General features: G+C 45.8%; 2 protein-coding genes across 4 annotated transcripts in view; one reads left to right on the top strand and one right to left on the bottom strand.

Moving 5' to 3' along the window:
• PPIG (peptidylprolyl isomerase G) overlaps positions 1-12,340 on the bottom strand; it is a 52,821-nt gene extending 40,481 nt beyond the window's left edge. The window contains exon 1 of one of the 2 annotated variants that reach the window (XM_058664600.1): positions 12,205-12,340. The gene's annotated coding sequence lies outside the window, so the exon portion shown is untranslated. Of the gene's footprint in view, positions 1-11,835; positions 12,132-12,204 lie in introns of those variants that run through there. The other variant, XM_058664601.1, reaches the window with a different exon arrangement.
• Positions 12,341-12,472: 132 nt separating this feature from the next.
• Positions 12,473-21,774, top strand: part of FASTKD1 (FAST kinase domains 1) — a 46,522-nt gene continuing 37,220 nt past the window's right edge. Inside the window, exon 1 of one of the 2 annotated variants that reach the window (XM_058664598.1) lies at positions 12,473-12,831. The gene's annotated coding sequence lies outside the window, so the exon portion shown is untranslated. Of the gene's footprint in view, positions 12,832-19,596; positions 19,702-21,774 lie in introns of those variants that run through there. The other variant, XM_058664599.1, reaches the window with a different exon arrangement.

Genomic DNA, 21,774 nt, shown 5'->3' with positions numbered 1-21,774 from the left:
TTGGGACCCTGAACCCACATGGGCGATCCAGAAGCTGCTCCTGGCTTTGGATCGGCACAGAACCGGCCGTGTGGTCACTTGGGGAGTGAACCATCGGACGGAAGATCTTCCTCTCTCTCCTCCTCTATTAATCTGACTTTGCAATAAAAATAAATCTAAAAAGAATTATTTTTATTTGAAAGGCAGACTAAAGAGAGAGAGGAAAAAAAAAATCTCACCAAATGGCTTGGCTGGCCTGTACCTTCTTTTTGGATCTCCCACATCAATGCAGAGGACTAAGGACTTGGACCATCCTCTGCTGCTTTCGCAGGAAAATTAGCAGGGAGCCAGATTCAAAATAGAGCAGCCAGGACTGAAACCAGTGACCACATGGGATACTGGTATCACACAGGCAGAGGCTTAATCTATTATGCCACAGTGCTGGCCCCTTACCTTCAATCTTAAATGATTAAATGATTATTTTTTAAAAATATGTTACTTCACAATTACTGTTGTTTTTAACTTTGGAAAATGTTAGGAAATATTTCTCTTCAGCAAATCACACACTTCTTCCAACCTGGACACTAAGAAAAATACATTTAATTATAAGGTAGAGACACACAGATATTACATTCACTTTCTCACCCCAAATGCTCACAATGGATAGGGTTGGCTAATCAGCTAAAAGTCAAAAGCGCAGAATTCAATTTGGGTCTCCCATGTGGGTCATGGCGACTAAACCACTCCAGTCATCAACTGTGGTTCCCCAGGGTGCACATTAGCATGAAGCAGAGGCAAAAGTTGAACCCAGGCACTGTGAAACAAATGTGGGCTTCCCGAGTAGTGCCTCATCCTTTGGGCAAAACACTTTTCCCTTAAACATTTTAGAACAATGAATAATAAAGTAGACAAAGAAAATAAACAGACTTGAACTTAATACTTCTATTCATTTAAAATTGAAATCCGAAAGTAAAAGTTGAGTGATGAACCTAAGCCGGACCCCATACTGGCTGGTACATACATAAGTCAGGTCTGGGGACACACCTCAGGCAAGGTTTCTTTGGGAGCTCTCCCAAACTGGATCACTGGACTCAAAACTCCAACCACGGGGAAAAAAATCACAGGATATGTGGTCTGACCGTGGAGTGCATGTGTTAGTTAGAATGGGCCTCCTCAGTTGCTGAAGCCTTTGTAGTGAATGGCACAGCCAAAAGCACATAGGGGACAATACAGTTTATTAAGGCCTATAGAGGCTGTCTAGTACCACGGCAGAGGATGGCGTACAGAACAAACTGGACAATTCTTCCAGCCAAGCTTTGACAGTATTTGGGCAAATTAAGACTCTAATGTGGACTACACTGGCCAATGGACCTAGGAACAATGAAATCAACAGCATCTCAGAACTATCAAAAATGAGGAGTCAGGAGCTTCTTTCTAGATCTCCCATGTGGCTGCAGGGTCCCAAGGCTATGAGCCATCTTCTGCTTTCCCAGGACACAAGCAGGCAGCTGGATGGGAAGTAGAGCAGCTGGGATATGATGAACCGACACCCACATGGGATCCTACTGGATACAAGCCAAGGATCTAGCCACCAGGGTATCATGCTGGGACCCAAAAATAATTTTTTAAAAATATTTATTTTTATTGTAAAGTCAGATAAACAGAGAGAAAGATCTTAGGTCTGCTGACTCACTCCCCAAGTGGCCACAACAGCTGAGGCTGTGCCAATTCGAAGCCAGAAGCCTGGAGCCTCTTTCGGGTCTCCCACGCAGGTGCAGGGTCCCAATGCATTGGGCCGTCCTTGACTGCTTTCCAGGCCACAAGCAGGGAGCTGAATGAGAAGTGGGGCCACCAGGATTAGAACTGGTATTCATATGGGATCCCAGCGTGTGCAAGGTGAAGACTTCAGCCACTACTCTACCACACCGGACACAATAAAAAATTTCTTAAAACAAAAAACAGTGGGCTTCCAGGCGGCAGTGCGCAGGTCAGGAGGCCAGGAGCCCTCAGCCAGCCATCAGCTTGTTGCCGGTGTGTCAGATTGACCCTGGATGTGGCTCGGGTATGGAGGGAGATATGGGCCCAGAGTTAACTGGGTTGGTTAACCTCAGGGGTGGGCCTTGGGTCTGGAGGGAGGCCTGAGCCAACAGAACTAGGTCTGGGGGCAGATTCTATGGGGGATGTGTGAGTCCACACCTTTGGTCTCCAATCTCAACTGGTTCACTTGGAAATGGGGTGGTGACAGGCTGAGCTAAGCTTGACCATGGAACCACCGACACTCATGTGTAATAGGGTTGGGTGCAGCCTGGGTTGGTCCAGGCTGCGGCACCTGCAGACACACCCAAGAATATGGTGAAAGGTGAGTCAGGCCACAACATCCATTGCTCATACATACGCAGGATGGAGAGGCAGCCTACTACTGGTAAGGGCCTAGCATCCACTGGCATGGGTGATCTAGGGGTCTGGGAGTGGGTCTGTTGGGGGAACTAGGTCAACTCCCCTGATAGGCCATTGCTTCGCTTTGTGAGCATGCGACTCAGGCCTGGGTGTTGGGCAGACCGGGCATGGTAGCTCCAACTGTCAGCATGCATGTGAAGTGGACTGGGTAGGGCCATGCTAACCTTGGCTCACTGGCAAGTACAGGCTAGAGAGAAAACTGGGCATGCCTGGCTAGGCTATCACACTTGCTGGTTTGCATGTGTGATGGACGGGAGCGAACTGAGCGTGGCCAGGCAGAGCTGGCACTGGGTACAGGTCAGGCCAGGCCAGGATGCAGCACCTGATGGCAAAGGTCAAGATGGGATGGGTATGCAGAGCTGGGTCAGAGCAACCACTGTCATGTACAAGATCTGGGGCTTGAAACAGGCCTGGTTGGAGACCTTAGGGGACACCCCGGCTAGGTTGTGCTCCCACTGGTGAGCATGAGAGTCAGAATGGGGGTGGTCTGGGCTGGACATGGCTGCAGTGTCCCTCAGCACGTGTGTGGCCAGGCTCTGGGGTGTGCCATACTGGGCTAGACTCCAGCAACCACTGATGCTTGTGAGAACAAGAGTGGGTTTAGGACAGGTTGGGCTAGGTTTCAGCTCCCACTGCGCCATGCGAGAGTTGCATCAAGGCATGGACTAGGTATGGCTGGGCTGTATCAACCAATAGTGAAAACTGAATTAGGTATGGGCCATTTGAGCAAGGCTACTGTTCCTGCCAGGACAGGAGGTGGACTAAGGCAGCCTGGACCGTGGACTCACTGGTGTATGTGAGATTTGCCACTGAGAGGAGAACCAATAAAGGATCTTGGGAACTCCGCTGGTGTAAGTGTGTGCTGGAGGGTGGAGTCAGTTGGGTTGAGTTAGGCTTCAATGCCCAATGATGTATACGAGATCTCAATGAGATGTGGGGCCGACTGGATCAGTCCACTGCATATGCTGGCAGACACAAAAACCAGGGCTGGTGGGCCAGTCCAGCGGGGGTTACTGGAGGTCACTCCGACTGGGCTGCAGCTCCCTCAGCAGTACATGAGGACAAATGTGTGTTGGATGGGGCAGAGCTGGGCCATAGCACCCATTGGTTTGCTGAGGATGGAGTGCAGAACAAATTGATCAACAACCCTAGTGAAACTAGACAGCAAATATCTGGACCAATGGAGATTCAGAGGTGGAGTATGACAGTCAACAGACCTCGGAAAGATTTCCTCATCAGTGCAGCGGCAATATCAGCAGCATCTCAGAACTATCAAAACCATATGAACAGAACCCTCAGAAAATGCTCCACAATAGGGAACTTTGAATGACATTGGGGGGCAGGTCTCCCAATCCATGGGGTAATGCAGTGGTTGGGAAGCTAGGTGTGGTTTCTCCTCTTGTAACCTCCTCTTCCCCATGCACAGGAAGAAGAAAATGTGCAAATAAGGGTCTCACCCACTATCCCCTGATGCTTGACCCTTCCCACCCTGATCAACTACATAAATATCAATAATAAAATTTTTAAAATGAAAAAAAAAGGAACGATATCTTCATGAAATAACTACCACCTAGCCAATATTGTTTTCTGTATTAAAATTTCAGATACCGGGCCCAGCACAGTGACCTAGCAGCTAATGTCCTTGCCTTGAACATGCTGGGATCCCATGTGGGCGCCTGTTCTAATTCCGGCAGCTCCACTTCCCATCCAGCTCCCTGCTTGTGGCCTGGGAAAGCAGTCAAACACGGCCCAAAGCCTTGGGACCCTGCACCTGCGTGGGAGACCTGGAGAAAGTTCCTGGTTCCTGGCTTCAGATTGGCACAGCACGGGATGCTGCGGTCATTTGGGGAGTGAATCATCAGATGGAAGAAATTCCTCTCTATCTCTCCTCATCTCTGTATATCTGACTTTGCAATAAAAATAAATTAATCTTTAAAAAAATTTTTCAGATACCATTTTTCCTTTTTTAAAATATTTATTTGAAAGACAAATTTTAAACACACAGGGGCTTCAGGGGTTGTAGGGTAGAGGCATCTTCTATCTGCAGCTTCATTCTCCAAATGACTCTAACAGCCAGGACAAAGCCAGGAACTAAAAATCCCATCCACGCTCCTACATGGATGCAGGGGCCCAAGCAGTTGATTCATCTGCTGTGCTTTCCCAGGAGCACTAGTGAGCAGCTGGATGAGATGTGGAGCAGCCAGGATTTAAGCCAGCACCCAACTGGAATGCCAGTGTCCTAAGCAATGGCTTAAAACACTGTATCGGGCCCAGTGGCGTAGCCTAGCAGCTAAAGTCCTTGCCTTGAGAGCCCCGGGATCCCATATGGGTGCCGGTTCTAACCCCGGCAGCTCCACTTCCCATCCAGCTCCCTGCTTGTAGCCTGGGACAGCAGTCGAGGACGGCCCAATGCATTGGGACCCTGCACCCGCGTGGGAGACCCGGAAGAGGTTCCAGGTTCCCGGCTTCAGATCGGCGCGCACCGGCCCGTTGCGGCTCACTTGGGGAGTGAATCATCGGACGGAAGATCTTCCTCTCTGTCTCTCCTCCTCTCTGTGAATATCTGGCTGTAATAAAATGAATAAATCTTTAAAAAAAAAAAACACTGTGTCATAACATCCACCTTGCAAATTACATTTTCAACTCCAACAGCCTTGACAAAAATAAAAAATACTGCCCTTACATACTGATGATGCTAATAAAGAAGTTAACTGGGGCCCCGGTGTGATGGTTCAATGGCTAAATCCTCACACTGCAAGTGCCAGGATTCCATATGGGCACTAGTTCTTGTCCTGGCTGCCCCACTTCCCATGCAGCTCCCTGCTTGTGGCCTGGGAAAGCAACAGGGGACGGCCCAAAGTCTTGGGACCTGACATTCCTGTGGGAGGCACAGAAGAAGCCCCTGGCTCCTGGCTTTGGATCAGCTCAGCTCCAGCCTTGCAGCCACTTCAGGAGTAAAGCAGAGTATGGAAGATCTTTTTCTCTATCTCACCTTCTCTCCATAAATCTGATCTGCCTTTCAACTTAAAAAAATTTGAAAAAAATAAACTGATAAAATCTTCTCAACTTGATCACATAAACTTTACACATGCATTAAATATCCTTCAATTCAGTAATTCCACTTTTAGAAATCTATTTTATGTATACCTTCAGCCATTTAAAAATGAGATGTATACATGTTAGTTCATGAACTATCAAGTAAATAACAACAGGCTGTAACCTAAACTATCCACCTAGGAATGACAGATTACATAAACAAGTATATCTATAAAATATACAAAGCTATAAAAAAATAAGGGAATTGTTTATGTATTATCTCCAGAAATGTGTAAGCATGCATTGTTTACATTCATATTTTAATAAAAAGAAAAGATATGGGGGGAAGGGAAAGAGAGGAACTTTTACTATATAATATCATTCTAAATTTTATACATTAATATGTCAAAACTATAAAATTCTGGAATAAAAATCAGACTTTCAAAGAATGCGATCATTTAGATGAAGCGAAAAAATAAGCAATATTGGCTAAAATCCAATTTCACATATCTGCATCAGAAAATATTTTTGTGAAAATAACCAGTTAAAACGCCAATTATATATTTCTGCTTTCCAAATTTATAATTTGTAATGAAACATTTATAATATTAATAATTTAGAACATGTGTTCTCATTGAATTTAGATTTCCCTGTATTACTTGAAATATTTTAAGATATTGAAAGGAAATAATCATCATGTTAGATCAGGATTAAGGCCTTCTGCTTCACATTTTTTATATATTAATGAGCACAACTATCACTGTAAAGAAAAACAATACTTGCTAAGATTAAAATACACAGGTTTTCAATATATATTGGAACTTTTTATCACCCAAGGATAGACTTCTTATAGAGTATAATGAGTAAAATTTGTTTTTCTGAAATTACAAGTCAAAAATGCCTTAAAATTTGAGAAAGATGACCTTAAGTTATAACACCATAACAAGAAAATACCCCAAAAGTAACAAGGAAGGACAATGGTAGCACAAAAGATGGCTCACAAAACAAGGTTTCTATTGTCTCTATTCTTACTAAAATGTTACTAATTACTAATCAGAAATAGCACATAGGGCCCACATTGTGGCACACTGGATTAAGCAGTTGCTTGCAGAGCCAGCACCCCACCCCAGTAGTCTCACCTACTCACTGCCCATACAATTTCTTGTTAATGTGCTTGAAAAGGCAGTGGAAGAAGACCCACATACTTGGGCCCTTCCAACCACTACAGGTGGTAATTTTGAATATTTCCACCTCTGGGAGCAATCTCATCTATTAAATTAACTATTGTAGAACTATCGTACATCACTAAAATTACTTTTCAGGAAAGCAATTTTTTTAAAGATTTATCTATATGAATAGCACAGCAACAGAGAGGAAGAGATAGTGTGATCTTCATCACTCATTAACTTCCCAAATGGCTGCACCAGCCAGGACTGGGGTCAGGCTGAAACCAGAAGCCAGTGACTCAATTCAAGACTCCCACATAGGTAGCAAGATCCCAAACCTGAGCCAAGCACACTACCAGGAAGCTGGATCTGAACGTGAACAGCCAAGACTCCAACTGGCACTATAATATGGGATGCTGACATGGAAAGCAGTGGCTCAATGCTCCATTGGTTTCAAGGAAAGCAATTTAAGATTCATACCAGTCTCATCAGCTCATTCCTAATACAGTTTACAACACCTGGCACAGCAGTTAAGTCTCTGCTTGGGATACAAAGTGCCTGGGTTCGATAACCCAGTTACATTTTCTTCCTTTCTTTTTTAAAATACGTATTTTTATTGGAAAGTCAGTTTTACAGGAGAAGGAGAGACAGAATGATTTTCCATCTGCTGGTTTACTTCCCAAGTGGCCACAAAAGCAGAGCTGAGATGATCCGAAGCCAGGAGCCAGGAGCTTCTTCCAGGTCTCCAACACAAGCATAGGGTCCCAAGGCTTTGGGCCATCCTCAACTGCTTTCCCAGGCCACAAGCAGGCAGCTGCATGGGAAGAAGAGCAGCTGGGACAGGAATTGGCGCCCATGTGGGATCCTGGTGCATGTAAGGCAAGAACTTTAATTGCTAGGCTACTATTTGTAATGGGCTCACAGCTTCATTTCAATTCCAGCTCCTGATAATGTGCACTGCAGGGGTCAGCAAGTGATGGCCCAACTAGTTGGATCCTTGTTACCCACAAGGCAGGCCCAGACTGAGATCCAGGCTTTCAACTCAGTCTGGCTTAACACTGGCCAGCGGGTATTTGACAAGTCAACCAGCAGATGAGAAACCTGCCTGCTTTTCTGCCTTTCTAATAAATGGAGGGGGTAGGGCTGAGGCAAAAAATCATTTTCAAAACATATGAATACATTTATAAACACCAGATAGCTAATACAAAATTAAGTAAAATCAAGATAATATTCTGACAGGAAAGATAATTATGCTTTTCTGTCACACTCATTTGTTCAGTGTTTGAAACATCTGTGACATTAGCTACCCTGCTGGTAGCAGGATGATAAACAGGTAGGCACTTCTGAAATTCTTAAATTCTTTGGAAAATTTGAAAAGAAAAAAATCTGGGGCACAGGACAGCAGCCTAGTGACTAAAAGTCCTTGCTTTGCTTGTGCCGTGATCCCATTTGGCTGCCCATTCGTATCCTGGTGTGTGCAGTATTGATGGTTAAAAAGGCTAAAGATTATGGCTTCTTCCCACCCCTGTTTTTGTCTATGAAGTTGCTGGGTTTTTTTTCTTCCTGTTTGGTCTGTGTGTAAAACAATGTTGTCCAACAATAAACCAGCATCTTATTTTGATGGGTTGTTCTTAAAAAAAAAAAAAAAAAAAAAAATCTGTGGATCAGTGTTATGCCTGTAATGTGCCAGCATCCCATATGGGTCCAGGTAGAATCCTAGCTGTTCTGCTTTCAATGCAGCTCCCTGCTTATATTCCTGCAAAAGTAGTGGAGGGCTGCCCAAATCCTTAGACCCCGGCACCTACATGCGAGAGGCAGGTTAAGTTCCTGGCTCGGGCTCCTGGTGTAGCCTCAGCCTTTATGGTCATCTGGGGGATGAACCAGTGGATTACAGAGCTCTGGAGTACTCACTCTCCCACTCTGTAAACTGTTTTATTTATTTAAGTAAACACATTTTTAAAAATCTTTGCCAAAAAAGGAGAAAATTTGTAATGCTACCAAAATTCAGTGTTAAACGTGGATGCTATCCACACTCTTGAGAGAGACATAAAAATACAATTATGTATCAATCCACAGAAAAACAAATACTAAGCGGGAAAATCTCTGCTAATACTCTTAACATTGTAGGCAAAAATCATCTCTATGTTCTTACATAATGATAAATTTATCTCATTGCCTTCAGAAATGTACCTACAACATTCTAGGCCCATGGTATTTCACTTAGTAATTCCTAGAAAAAAATTACACTTTGGAAGTCTGAAGGAAATTTAGAGAGATCACCTGGTCCAATTTTCTGATTTTCATATCCAGAATGAAGATACTAGAGAGCTGAAATGACAGGTCCAAGGTCGCATGTAGCATTTTTTGTACCTTTACTATGGAAACAAGCTTATTCACAAATACCATGGCTTACTGAATTTAATCCCCACTGCAGATCTTAATAAAATGGTTTTATTATGAATAAACCTTCAGCTAAAGTGTACATACAACTAACAGTAGTTTAAATATGCTTCACCTTGGGCCCGGCGGCGTAGCCTGGCGGCTGGGGTCCTTGCCTTGGACACCCCGGGATCCCATATGGGCGCCGGTTCTAATCCCGGCAGCTCCACTTCCCATCCAGCTCCCTGCCTGTGGCCTGGGAGAGCGGTCGAGGACAGCCCAATGCTGTGGGACTCTGCACCCGTGTGGGAGGCCCGGGGGAGGTTCCTGGTTCCCGGCGTGGGATCGGCGTGCACCGGCCCGTTGCGGCTCACTTGGGGAGTGAGTCATTGGATGGAGGATCTTCCTCTCTGTCTCTCCTCCTCTCTGTATATCTGACTTTGTAGTGAAATGAATGAATCTTTAAAAAAAATAAAATAAAAAATAAAAAATAAATATGCTTCACCTTTTAAAAGCAAATAAACAACAACAACAAAAAACGAGTTATTGGCCCGGCGCATTAGCATAGTGGTTAAAGTCCTTGCCTTGAATGCTGAGATCCCAAATGGGCACCTGTTCCAATCCCAGCAGCCCTGCTTCCCACCAGCTCCCTCCCTGTGGTCTGGGAAAGCAGGAGAAGATGGCCCAAAGCTTTGGGACCCTGCACCCGTGTGGGAGACCTGGAAGAGGCTCCTGACTTTGGATCTGCTCAGCTCCAGCTGCTGCGGCCACTTGGGGAGTGAACCATCAGATGGAAGCTTTCCCTCTCTGCACTCCTCCTCTCTGTATATCTGACTTTCCAATAAAAACAAATAAATCTTTTAAAAAAACAATAAAAAAAATAAAGAGTTAAGAAATTTCTTAGGATTTTAAAACAATCATTTCCATAACAAAGATTGATGTTCCCATTTATAATTATTGCAGAGTTAAATTTCAAGGGGAAGTTTGTGATCATTTTAAGCCACCACTCTAAAACAAAGCTCAAAAGTTTTCCTGGGACCCGGCGGCATGGCCTAGTGGCCTTGAACGCGCAGGGATCCCTTATGGGTGCTGCTTCTAATCCCGGCAGCTCCACTTCCCATCCAGCTCCCTGCTTGTGGCCTGGGAGAGCAGTCGAGGATGGCCCAAAGCTTTGGGACCCTGCACCCGCATGGGAGACCTGGAAGAGGTTCCGGGTTTCTGGCATCAGATCGGCGCACATCGGCCCATTGCGGCTCACTTGGGGAGTGAATCTTCGGATGGAAGATCTTCTTCTCTGTCTCTCCTCCTCTCTGTATATCTGACTTTGTAATAAAAAATAAATCTTAAAAAAAAAAAGCATACATTATCACAATCTAACAAAAAGATGTGTGCAACAAACTCCTCCAGTGACTTAACTTACAGATTCTTACTACGATGTCAACACACCGTTATCAGAATGGAATAGTAAAAATAGACAATGCCATAATTTTGCTGAGATAATCAACGTGAAAAGGAGTAAGAAGGTAAAAATCAACATATATTTCCTGAAAGGGGCAGCAACTACTAAACAACTGCAGACGTGTTGTAGACCAAAGTATCAAAAGGACAAAGACCTTTTGATACTTTTGAAACAGGTCACTCTCACCACAAGACCACACACACACAAGACCAGGCTTTCCAAAAGTCAAGATACAAAGAATGCTACTTCCCTCACAGAACTAGTTAACTGTCACCAAAAGCTGACTTCATGCAGTGTTTTTTTTCCTAAACAAACTAAACATCTCTTTTGGAAGCCCACAGCTAATGACAGCTGGAAGTTAGACTATCATTCTACACATAAACCAAGTGAAGCTTAACACAGGTGCCTGAGCCACAACTCCCAAACTGTCCAATCGCAGCCCTTTAAACACGTGCACGCTGACAGCCCAGCCTGAAGAAGCAGCTGCAGCGATTCAAGGGCACATCACTCCAGCAGGGTCCCAGACAAGAGCCGGCAAGATCCCACGGTGTCGACAATTAGAAAGTCGTCAAAGCCATGTACAACAAACTGCTTACAAGTAAGCATGGAACTTGCTGCAGAAATCATCGCACCCTAAATGTGTTAAAATTAAAAAGGGAGGGGAGGTGCTAAAGTGAACTTGATGGTCCGACCTCAAAACTTCACAAAATGTTCACTTCCACTGCCTCCGTCATCAAGTAGCTTGCTGTTCAGCCTTCTTTACCAAATTGCAACGCACATTGACACAGGCATATGTTATATATATATTTTTCCCACTTCCGGTTTTTGCCACGGTCTCGCACATTTCCCAAACACTGTGCACTGCACCTTAGGAGTGACCACTGTTCCAAAAAACGACGTACCGCACAGAATGCACTCTCAGGGGAAGAAATAAAAATCAATGCACCAGCGGTGCTTTTTATAATGTTTCCCCCACCAAAAAGAAAAACCTGGAGTCTCCTTGCAAGACAAGACTTCTAACGCTGCCCCTTAAGAAGGCTCAAGCCAGGCCAAATCAGCACACTGAGCATACAGAGCTTTCTCCTGCCAAGTATCTCCTCCTAAAGGCCTGGCGCGGCTCACAGCTCCGGGACACCGCAGAACTTCACGAGAGGCGAGGGTTAAGGACCTGGTTATGGGGGGTTACGAAAACGCCTCGCAGAGTGACCTGGAGTATCCACGACACTTGCCGTCCTGGTCGGAGCATGAGAAAAACCTTGTTCCCAGGGATTCAGGATCTCGGCCCGCCACTCTCTCCCACCCCAACCTGACAGCAAGTCGAGGGTGTACCCCCTCTTCCCCGGCAAGCCTCCCACCTACCTCGCGATGTGGAAGCATCCAGCACCCACCCAGCTCCCCGGGGCTCAGGCCGTCGCCGCCATGTTACAGCTGGTGCGGCAGAATGCGTCAGGGAGGGCGGGGGCTGGGGGAGCAGCGACGTTGCCCCGGCCGGCCAGGCTCGGCTGCAGGCCCTGGGCGGACGCTCCGGCAGCCGGGCCAGCAACGCGGCGTCCCGAGCAGGCTCCCTCCGCACCCAAACAGCCTGTACACCTCGAGGCAAAGACGGTTAAGTCGGCCCGGCCTCCCGCGCCGGCTCCGCCCCTCTTCCTCCCAGCCCTTCCCGCTTTAGGACCCGGGGCTGCAGCAAATGACGCCCACCCAAACCACACGGGCTGCGCGCTATTTTACCTGCACCGGGAGTTTCCTTTTCCCGGGACGGGTCCTTAAAAGCGCTTCAAATCTACCGCCGCCAGAAAAGGCGCTAAAGCCCACTAACCGCCTCCCTCCCCCCACAGCCCAGTCCCGGCGTGGAGGGGAAGCGTCGCGCAGGAAGCACGTCAAGATGGCATGACGACATCTGCTGACGTCCCTGCGTGGGTGTCGCCACTCCCTCCCTAGAGAATATAAGATGTGGGGCGTTTTGGATGCCTGGTTTCTGTGTAATTTTATCCTTCCTAAATGAGTTGACACAGAATGGTTTTAACCCTCCGAATGCCGTATTGTTCGGAAACAAAGTGCTTCTTTTAATAAATATTTCGTAAGACTGTCGGGCCCCCGGGAAGGGAAACCTCCCTTCAGGGAACTTCCACTTCAGTTTTTAGTAAAGACTAGAAGAGAAATTCTAGACTGTAACAGACAAAATGTAATTATTAATGTTGTGTTTGATGATGGAGGTTATTATGCTTGCTTCACAGATGGAGTCACTCAGGGAAAGTCCCACTCCTTCATACTCACTGTCTGCTAAACAGCGTTTTAAAATTGCAAATCCCGTGCAGCTTAGGGGAACTATATGTCATCATTCAGTTATTTTGATGGGTAAGTGTGCTTAGTTTCTCTTGGACTTCATCACGACTACTTTGAGGGGAACAGCTATCCTGAGAGAAATTAGGTTTTTGTTGGTGCTTTTTTGTACATATATATTAAGGATTGTGATTTCTGTTTAAATATTTATTTTCATCTACTTGAAAGCAAGCACATGCGAGAAAACTTCCATCCGCTGGCTCAAATGCCTTCAGTTGCCAGGGCTGGACTTGCAGAAAGCCAGGACCATGGAACACCATCCTTTTCTCCCAAGATTCCAAGTATTTAAGCCATCTTCTGCTGCCCCCCAGGCTCATTGGCAGGGAGTTGGGAGGTCTGGAATTAACATTTTAATACGGGATGCTGGCATCCCAAGCAGCAGTTTAACCAGCTGTGGGGCAATGGTCTTCCCCCTGTGGGGAATACCTAAGGGGGTTAAATGGTTATTGTATGAAAGAATCTAAGCTCTGAGGGGCTGTAGCCCCTAATTTGCAACACCCACTGCTCAGCCTTTCCATTTTGAATCCAGCTGCCTGCTAATGCTCCTGAAAGGCAACCAATGATGGACCCAGTACTTCATCTGCTGATACCCACTCAGGAGACTCAACTCGCGTTCCTGGCTCCTAACTTTGGCCTGGCCCACACTTTGTTGGCATTTCCAAGAGTGAATCAAATAATGGAAGAATTTTATAACACCTGCTCTACACATACACAGAATGTAAGTGTCTCATCCTGTCAGGTAAACTAGTTTAAAAAGCGTGTGAGCACGCGATGCATGTGAGGGGTTTGAAGAATTTAATGTAGCAATGAAACTGAATAGCACAGCTATTCAGTTATTATAATAGCTATTCAGCTATTATATTGGTATATATTCCCTTTTCATAGATATGCATTCACTTTTGAGGATATACTATATATCATTATTATTATAATTTGGGGTGTTGTAAATTTACATTGCAGTGGCAAGAGTAAATCTGCAATACCGTTGTTGTTAAGCAACACCCCAAATTAGTTGGAGATATTGCTCTAGAACCTTCCAACTTGAGTCAGCTCACCCGATGTGCGGAAAACCATTGAGGTAGAGGAAAAATGGTATTGCAAAGCAGATAGCCAAAAGCCAAGCAGCAATTGCTTACTAAGGAGTGCTTGATCAACTTGTGCCCAAGTTCCTAGTTGTTAGCAATGCTGTGCTTTTTAGGAAATTCATGATGGCCAATAGGGTTCCATTGTTCTGGGGTAAGGGAGGTTCTGTGTAAGTTCCCCAGGCCTGGGATTTCTCTGCCTGCACTTGGAATGCATTGACTAACAAGGTTTTAACTATTGGAGAAGCAAATGACTTCTTGAGTTCCATGATTAGATGCCTATGGGACCAGCTGTGCAGCTCTCTCAGTTCAGTGAATTCCTCTGATAAAGAGCAGGCAAGGACACCTTGGACTCATGGTGGCAAATGGGAGGCTGGGTCCTACTTTTACAATACAAGGTTTTGGTTTTCTTGGGTACTTTTCCAAAAGTTTTTTTTTTAAGGTGAATTTCTGTGAGCATTGGTTTCTTTTTGTTTCTTGCACGTCTATCTGCAGAAATGTTTTCTGTAATGATTAATTTCCTGGGATTTAACTTATACTAAAGGCTGTGTACAAGAGGAATTGCTATTATATTGGTATATATTCCCTTTTCATAGATATGCATTCACTTTTGAGGATATACTATATATCATTACTATTATAATTAACATTTTGGGGTGTGTTAAAATAATTGATAGTAATTATTAGTGAAATAATACTTTATTCATTTAATTTTTTTTTAAGATTTACTTAATTTTTATTGGAAAGTCAGATATACAGAGAGAAGGAGAGAGAGAGGAAGATCCTCTATCTGATGATTCACTCCCCAAGCAGCTATAATGGCCGGAGCTGGGCCAATGTGAAGCCAGGAGCCTGGAGCAACTTCTTTCAGGTCTCTCACACGGGTGCAGGGTCCCAAGGCTTTGGGCCGTGTTAGACTGCTTTCCCAGGCCACAAGCAGGGAGCTGGATGGGAAGCAGGGCTGCCGGGATTAGAACCAGCGCCCATATGGGATCCCAGCGTGTTCAAGGCGAGGACTTTAGCCGCTAGACCACCGTGCATTTTTAAAAATATTTATTAATTAATTTATTTTATTTTTATTTGGAAAGACACATTTACAGAGAGAGGTAGACACAGAGTAAAGGTCTTCTATTTTCTAGTTGACTCCCCAAATGGCTGCAACAGCTGCTTCTGAGCCAAATTGAAGCCAGGAACCAGGAGGTTCTTGGTCTCCCATGTGGATACAGGATCCCTAGGACTTGAGTCATCTTCTGTTGCTTTCCAAGGCCATAAGCAGGGAGGTAGATGGGAATGGAGCAGCCATATGGGATGCCACACATGCTGAAAGGCAGAGGATTAGCAAGTGGAGTCATTGTGCCAGCCCATAGTAAACATTGTTAAAAGGATTTATTTATTTATTTTGGAAGAGTTCTAGGGAGGAGACGTGGAGAGAGATCTTTGATTAGCTGGTTAATTCCTCAGATGGCAGCAGTGCCGGTGCTGTGGGCCAGGCAGAACCAGGAGCCAGGAGCTGCATCTGGGTTTCCCAAGTGGATGACAGGGACTCCGACACTTGGAGGCCATGTTCTGCTTGTTTTCCCAAACCGTCAGCAGGAAACTGCATTGGAAGTAGAGCAGCCAGCACAGGAACCCCTTCCTTTTGTGATGCAGGTCTTGCAGACAGTGGCCTTACTCACTGTGCTATAATTTTGGTGCAGTTCCGTGCTAGTTTTAGTATAAATTTTAAATGGTCAGAGTTTAGGAGACTGTTGAAAGAAGCTTTACATTTTTTTTTAAGTAATTAAATTTTCTTATTTGAGGGAGAGAAAGAAGCAGATAATTCCTTCATTTGAGGGGTCACTTCCGAAATGACATCTATACCTAGAATTGGACCAGGTAGAAGTGAGGAGCCAGCACCTCCATCCTTGTCTTGCTTGTGGTTAACAGGGATCCATGTATCTGAGTGAACTTCCTATATATACCTCCTATGGTACACATTAGCAGAAAGCTGAATCAAAAGCTGACTGGAGGGACCGGCGACGTGGCCTAGTGGCTAAAGTCCTCGCCTTGAACGCACCGGGATCCCATATGAACACTGGTTCTAATCCCGGCAGCTCCACTTCCCAGCCAGCTCCCTACTTGTGGCCTGGGAAAGCAATCGAGGACACCCCAATGTCTTGGGACCCTGCACCCACGTGGGAGACCCAGAAGTTGCTCCAGGCTCCTGGCTCCTGGCTTTGGATCGGCGCAGCACCGGCCGTTGCGGTCACTTGGGGAGTGAATCATCGGATGGAAGATCTTCCTCTCTCTCCTCCTCTCTGTATATCTGACTTTGTAATAAAAAAATAAATAAATCTTAAAAAAAAAAAGCTGATTGGAAATTGAACCCAAGCACTCAGGCAGGCATCCCAGGCAGTGTCATGAACTACTGTGACACACAACATCAGCTGCCCTCATAAATTGCACTTTTTTTGGTTAACATTTATTTGACTTAATTGCAAGCCAGAACGATAGGCAAAAGTGGTTTATCATCCACTGGTTCATTCCCTAAACTGCTAAAAACTGTCAGGGTTGGTCCAAGCTAAATCCAGGAGCAGGAACTCCATCTGGATCTCCCACAGGGGCAGCAGAGACCAGTGTACGTGGATCATCTTCTGCTGCCTTCCCAGTGTCAGCAGTAGGGAGCTGGACTGGAAATGGAGCTGTTGATACAAAAATTGGCACCCTGGTGGGATGCTGGTGCTGTTGTGGTTTTAGGCAGCCAGCTCAAGATCATTCAAGATCACAAACTTGGAAACCATGCCTCACTTACCCATATAATCCTTTCTGCCCACCTAGTGAGTCAAATGATGCTCATCTTTGATCACCTGGAACCTGACAGGAGGCAGTATCACATTGTTGCATCACTACTTTCCTCTCAAGCTCCCATAAAGGTGGATGATAAGGAGGGGCTCTCTCTCTTGGTGGAGTGCTCCCATCACTTGTGTATTCTGACATTTGACCTTTCCAGTGCCTGCTTGCTCTCTGGCTTCCTGTGGACAGATTCTAAGCACAGGTAGCTCTTTGTCATGGCCCCTGTCTGTATTTCTCAACCTCTGTCGACTACTTGGATAAGTCAGTGAAGATGTGAATGCTAAGACACTTTGTGTTTCTAATTTGTGTACTTTCCAGAGTTCCAGGAGAGGTGAGGCCTGGCAGTAATGAAATGAGGACAGAGAAGCTAGGAAAAGCTGAATGTCTGCAGCTTTGTAAGTGTGCCTAGGGTGATTGCTGCATGTCTCTTAGGATAACTTACATTGCTGGGGGAAGCTGGAACATAGGTCTTCAGTCTAACAGACAGACTTCATGGTAATGACCATTTGTTCCTGTCAGGGTTTTGATTCAGACTGGATTGCCATGTGAACTTCTCATTTGCTAATTTCTAGTGGACACTGCCATCACTAATCTTGATTAATAAGGACTCCTTAATACATCCTAGACTTATCTGAAATGATCTCTCTTGCATCCAACCAGTGTCACAAATGTTAGCTTAATCCATTGTGCTACAATGCCAGCTCCAGAATTACACACTTTTTAAAAAATATTTATTTATTTTTATTGGAAAGGCAGATATACAGAGAGGAGGAGAGACAGAGAGGAAGCTCTTCCATCTGCTGATCCACTCCCCAAGTGGCCACAGCAGCTGGAGCTGAGCCAATCTGAAGCCAGGAACCAGGAACCTCTTCCAGGTATCCCACATGGGTGCAGGGTCCCAAGGCTTTGGGCCATCCTTGACTGCTTTCCCAGGCCTCAAGCAGAGAACTGGATGTGAAGCGGGGCTGCTGGGATTAGAACTGGTGTCCATGTGGGATCCCGGCATGTGCAAGGCAAGGACATTAGTTGCTGGGCTGTTGTGACGGGCCCACACACTTTTTTTTTAAAGATGTATTTATTTTTATTGGAAAGGCAGATTTTACAGAGAGAATGAGAGACAGAGAGAAAGATCTTCAATCTGTTGGTTCACTCTCAAAATTTCCACATTCTATAGTTGAGCCAATCTGAAGCCAAGAGCTTCTTCTAAGTCTCTCATGCAGATGCCATTCTCCACTACTTTCCCAGGCTATAGCAGGGTGCTTGATGGGAAGTGGAGTGGCTGGAACAGGAACCAGCCCATGTAGGTTCCTGGTACTTGGAGGTGGAGGATTAGCAAATTGAGCTATTGTACCCACCCCCAGAATTATACTCTTTAAGTGAGCAAATTGCATGCTATGTACATTGTATCTCAGTAAAACTTTTTTTAAAAGACTGAAGAGAGGGCTCAGCAGCGTGGCCTAGTGGCTAAGGTCCTTGCCTTGATCCCATATGGCTGCTGGTTCTAATCCCGGCAGCTCCATTTCCTCTCTGTCTCACCTCCTCTCAATATATCTGACTTTGTAATAAAAATAAAATAAATCTTTAAAAAAAAAAAAGACTGAAGAGAACTGACACCTGTTCACAATACAAATGCATATACTGAATATTAGTGTTTTGAGGGGCTGGAACCATGGCTCGACAGGCTAATCCTTCACTTTCAAGCACCAGCATCGCATATAGGTGTCTGTTTATGTCCTGACTTCTCATCCAGCTCCCTGCAGTTCTCTTCTAGCTTCCTGCTTATGGCTTCAGAAAGCAGAGGAAGAACGCCCAATGTCTTTGGACGCTGTACCCCCGTGGGAGACTCAGAAGGAGCCCCTGTTTCCTAGTTTCAGACTGGCTCAGCTCCAGTTGTTGCAGCTGAAAGAAGTCAACCAGTGGATGGAAGTAAACCAGCAGATGGGAGATCTTTGTCTCTCCTCTCTGTAAATCTGCCTTTCCAATAACAAAAATTAAATCTTTAAAAAGAAAATAAAAGGGCCTGGTGCAATGGCTCAGTGGCTAAATCCATGTGGTGGGATCTCATATGCATGCTGGTTGATGTCCGCTTCCCATCCAGCTCCCTGCTTGTGGCCTAGAAAAGCAGTGGAGGGCGGCCCAAAGCCTTAGAATTGTACACTCAGGTTGGAGTGAAGAAGCTCTTGGCTCCTGGCTTCAGATTGGATCAGCTTCAGCTGTTGCAACCATTTGGGGCATAAACCAGCAGATGGAAGACATTTTTCTCTGTCTCTCTTTGTGTGATTCAGTGTTTCCTATACAAATAAATAAATCTGTATATAAAAAAGAAAATAATTTAAAAATCTACATGTCTTTTTCTCTGTTTACATTTTCTAAATAATATTTTAATTTTCTCTATTCCTCCAAAAACTAGAGGGGGAAAAACCCGCAAAACTTAAAAATAGTGGAGAGAAGGGAGGTGTTTGGTCCGGGAATAAGACACCTGCATCTCATAGCAAAGTGCAATTTCGTCTTCCTACTAAAGCACCCCCTGGAAGGTGGCAGATTATGACTCCAGTAGTTGTATTTTTGCCATACGTGTAGAAGATTTGGATTCAGTTCTGGTCCTGGCTTGGGTAGTCGGGTGCAGGTCACTTGGGGTATTTACGGAGTGAACCAGTGACTTAGATGTGTCTCTCGCCTCTCAAAACAGCAGCAAATCGTAAAGTAACACGTATACCTTCTTTCTTGGTTTTAAGCTACACACCCCGAGAGCCCCTCTCAAGGAAAGAACTACAAAGCCCAGAATGCCCACAAAAACGCGCATGCGACGTATGTGCTGCGGCCCTCGCTGCTGCGCCCCTTGGGATATGTAGTGCTTGTCTTGCGTCCCACGCCGATCTCAGCCGGCATTTTTTCCTGGTTTGGGGACCGACTGTGGCCCGGGAGAGGATGTATCTCTCAAGAAAAGACGAACACCCCTGGAATGCCGCGGGTGAGCGAGACAAAACGGAGCCTGCCATTGCCTGGCTGGGAAGGGGCCGTAACCGTCACTGGTTGCTATTCCAGGTTTCTCACACAAAGTTGCCGGCGTGGGAAGGAGGAACTTGCAGGGAAGTCTAGGGCCAGGTAGCAGGGGCTTTGCACCCTTACAGCGTTCGGCTTTAGGGCTGGGGACGCAGGGTTCCTTAACGGAGGCGAGTGCCTCGGCGGTGGGCCCCGGGAGTCCGGGGACTGGCGCAGGGCTGAGCCTGCTGTGTACCAAGACTGTGGAGAAGGCTCGCACGCGCTTGTTCCCCTCTACTGTGCAGCGGGCGCGAGCATACCTGTTTCGTGCAAACCGTGCCCACCTGCACCTCCTGGGGCCCTCTCGCTTTAAGTCTCCTTAAATGCGGCTAGGTCAGTCAGGGCAGAGATTGGGGACGCGACTCCTCGGTGTTCTAGCTCTGGAGTTGCCTTGCCTTGCAGTGTGGGGGTCTTGCGGATACCCTTGCTTTGTGCAGGGCTTCTTGTGAAGGTGTATATTCCGGGTCAGTTTGGTTCAGAATGCTGTGCTGATTACCACCAAATAACCAGTATTGTGGCATCGTGTTTTCTAGATCAATTTAGCCGTAGAGAGGAATATGAGGCTTATCTTTAGTGATGCGGTAACCACACGTTACTTTGTTAACATGAGACTGTTGGAGTGGAAAGAACAGAGTTATAGTCCTTCCTTCCCTGGCGCTAGACCAGTTTTCGAAGCCATTTTTCCTTATCTGTAAAATAGAAATGACAGTGTCTACCTTAAATGCTGGTTGAGAGAATTTAGTGAGTTTTTTTTTTTTATTTTAAAATTTTTATTGGAAAGGCAAATTTACAAAGAGAAGGAGAGACAGAAAGACCTTTCACTTGCTCTTTCATTCCCTGCAAGTGGTCACAACGGCTGGAACTGAGCCATTCCGAAACCAGGAGCCTCTTCCGGGTCTCCCACACGGGTGCAGGGTCCCAAGGCTTTGGGCCGTCCTCCACTGCTTTCCCAGGCCACAAGCAGGGAGCTGGATGGGAAGTGGAGCTGCCGGGATTAGAACTGGTGCACGTATGTGATCCCGGCTCATGCAAGGCAAGGACGTTAGCAACTAGGCTGCTGCAACAAGTCCTGTTTTTTATTTTAAAGGCAGAGCTACAGAGAGAGAAGGAGTGACAGAGAGAGAGAAATCTTCCATTCGTTGGTTCACTCCATAGATGGTTGCAATGACTGTAACTGAGCTTATCCAAAACCAGGAGCCTGAATTTCTTTCACATCCCCTGGTGCAGAGACCCAAATGCTTGAGCCATCCTCTACTGTTTTCCCCAGACCGTAAGCAGAGAATTGCGACAGAAGTGGAGCAGCCAGGACTTGACCCAGCAGATACTCGTGCTGAAGGTGATAGCTTAGCCTGTACGACACGTCACCAACCCCTCATTCTTCTTTTTAAATACTTTGAAACTGATGTATTTATTTCGAACAATTTTACTTTTATCTAGAAAGATAGTTTTGATGCCTTTTGTTGTTATTATTTTAAGATTTATTTACAGTGGCCCTCGCAATAGCCTAGTGGCTGAAGTCCTCACCTTGCACAACCTGGGTCACATATGGGTGCCGGTTCATATCCTGACTGCTCCACTTCCCTTCCAACAATCTGCTTGTGGCCTGGAAAAGCAGTCGAGGATGGCCCAAAGCCTTGGAATCCTGCACCCACATGAGAGACCCAGAAGCTCCTGGCTCCTGGCTTCAGATTGGGCTCAGCTCCAGCTGTTGTGGCCACTTGGGGAGTGAACCAGCAGATGGAAGCTCTATCTTTGTGTCTCTCTTTCACTCTGTAAATGTGACTTGCCAACAACAAAAAAATATTTAAAAAAATTATTTACAGAGGTCTTCCACCCACTAGTTCACTCCCCAAATATCTGCAATAACCTGACCTGCATGAGGAGCCAACAACTTCATCTGAATCTGCTGTGTAGGTTGCAGCACCTGAATACGTGGACCATGATCTGCTCTCTTCCTAGATGTAGTCGCAAGAAGAGGGCTCAGAGTTGGAGTAGCCGTGGC

Source organism: Ochotona princeps, chromosome 5, assembly GCF_030435755.1.
Source record: "Ochotona princeps isolate mOchPri1 chromosome 5, mOchPri1.hap1, whole genome shotgun sequence".
NCBI classification, from domain to species: Eukaryota; Metazoa; Chordata; class Mammalia; order Lagomorpha; family Ochotonidae; genus Ochotona; species Ochotona princeps.
The sequence above is the reverse complement of the archived record's forward strand: the minus strand, read 5'-3'. Positions and strand labels throughout refer to the sequence as shown.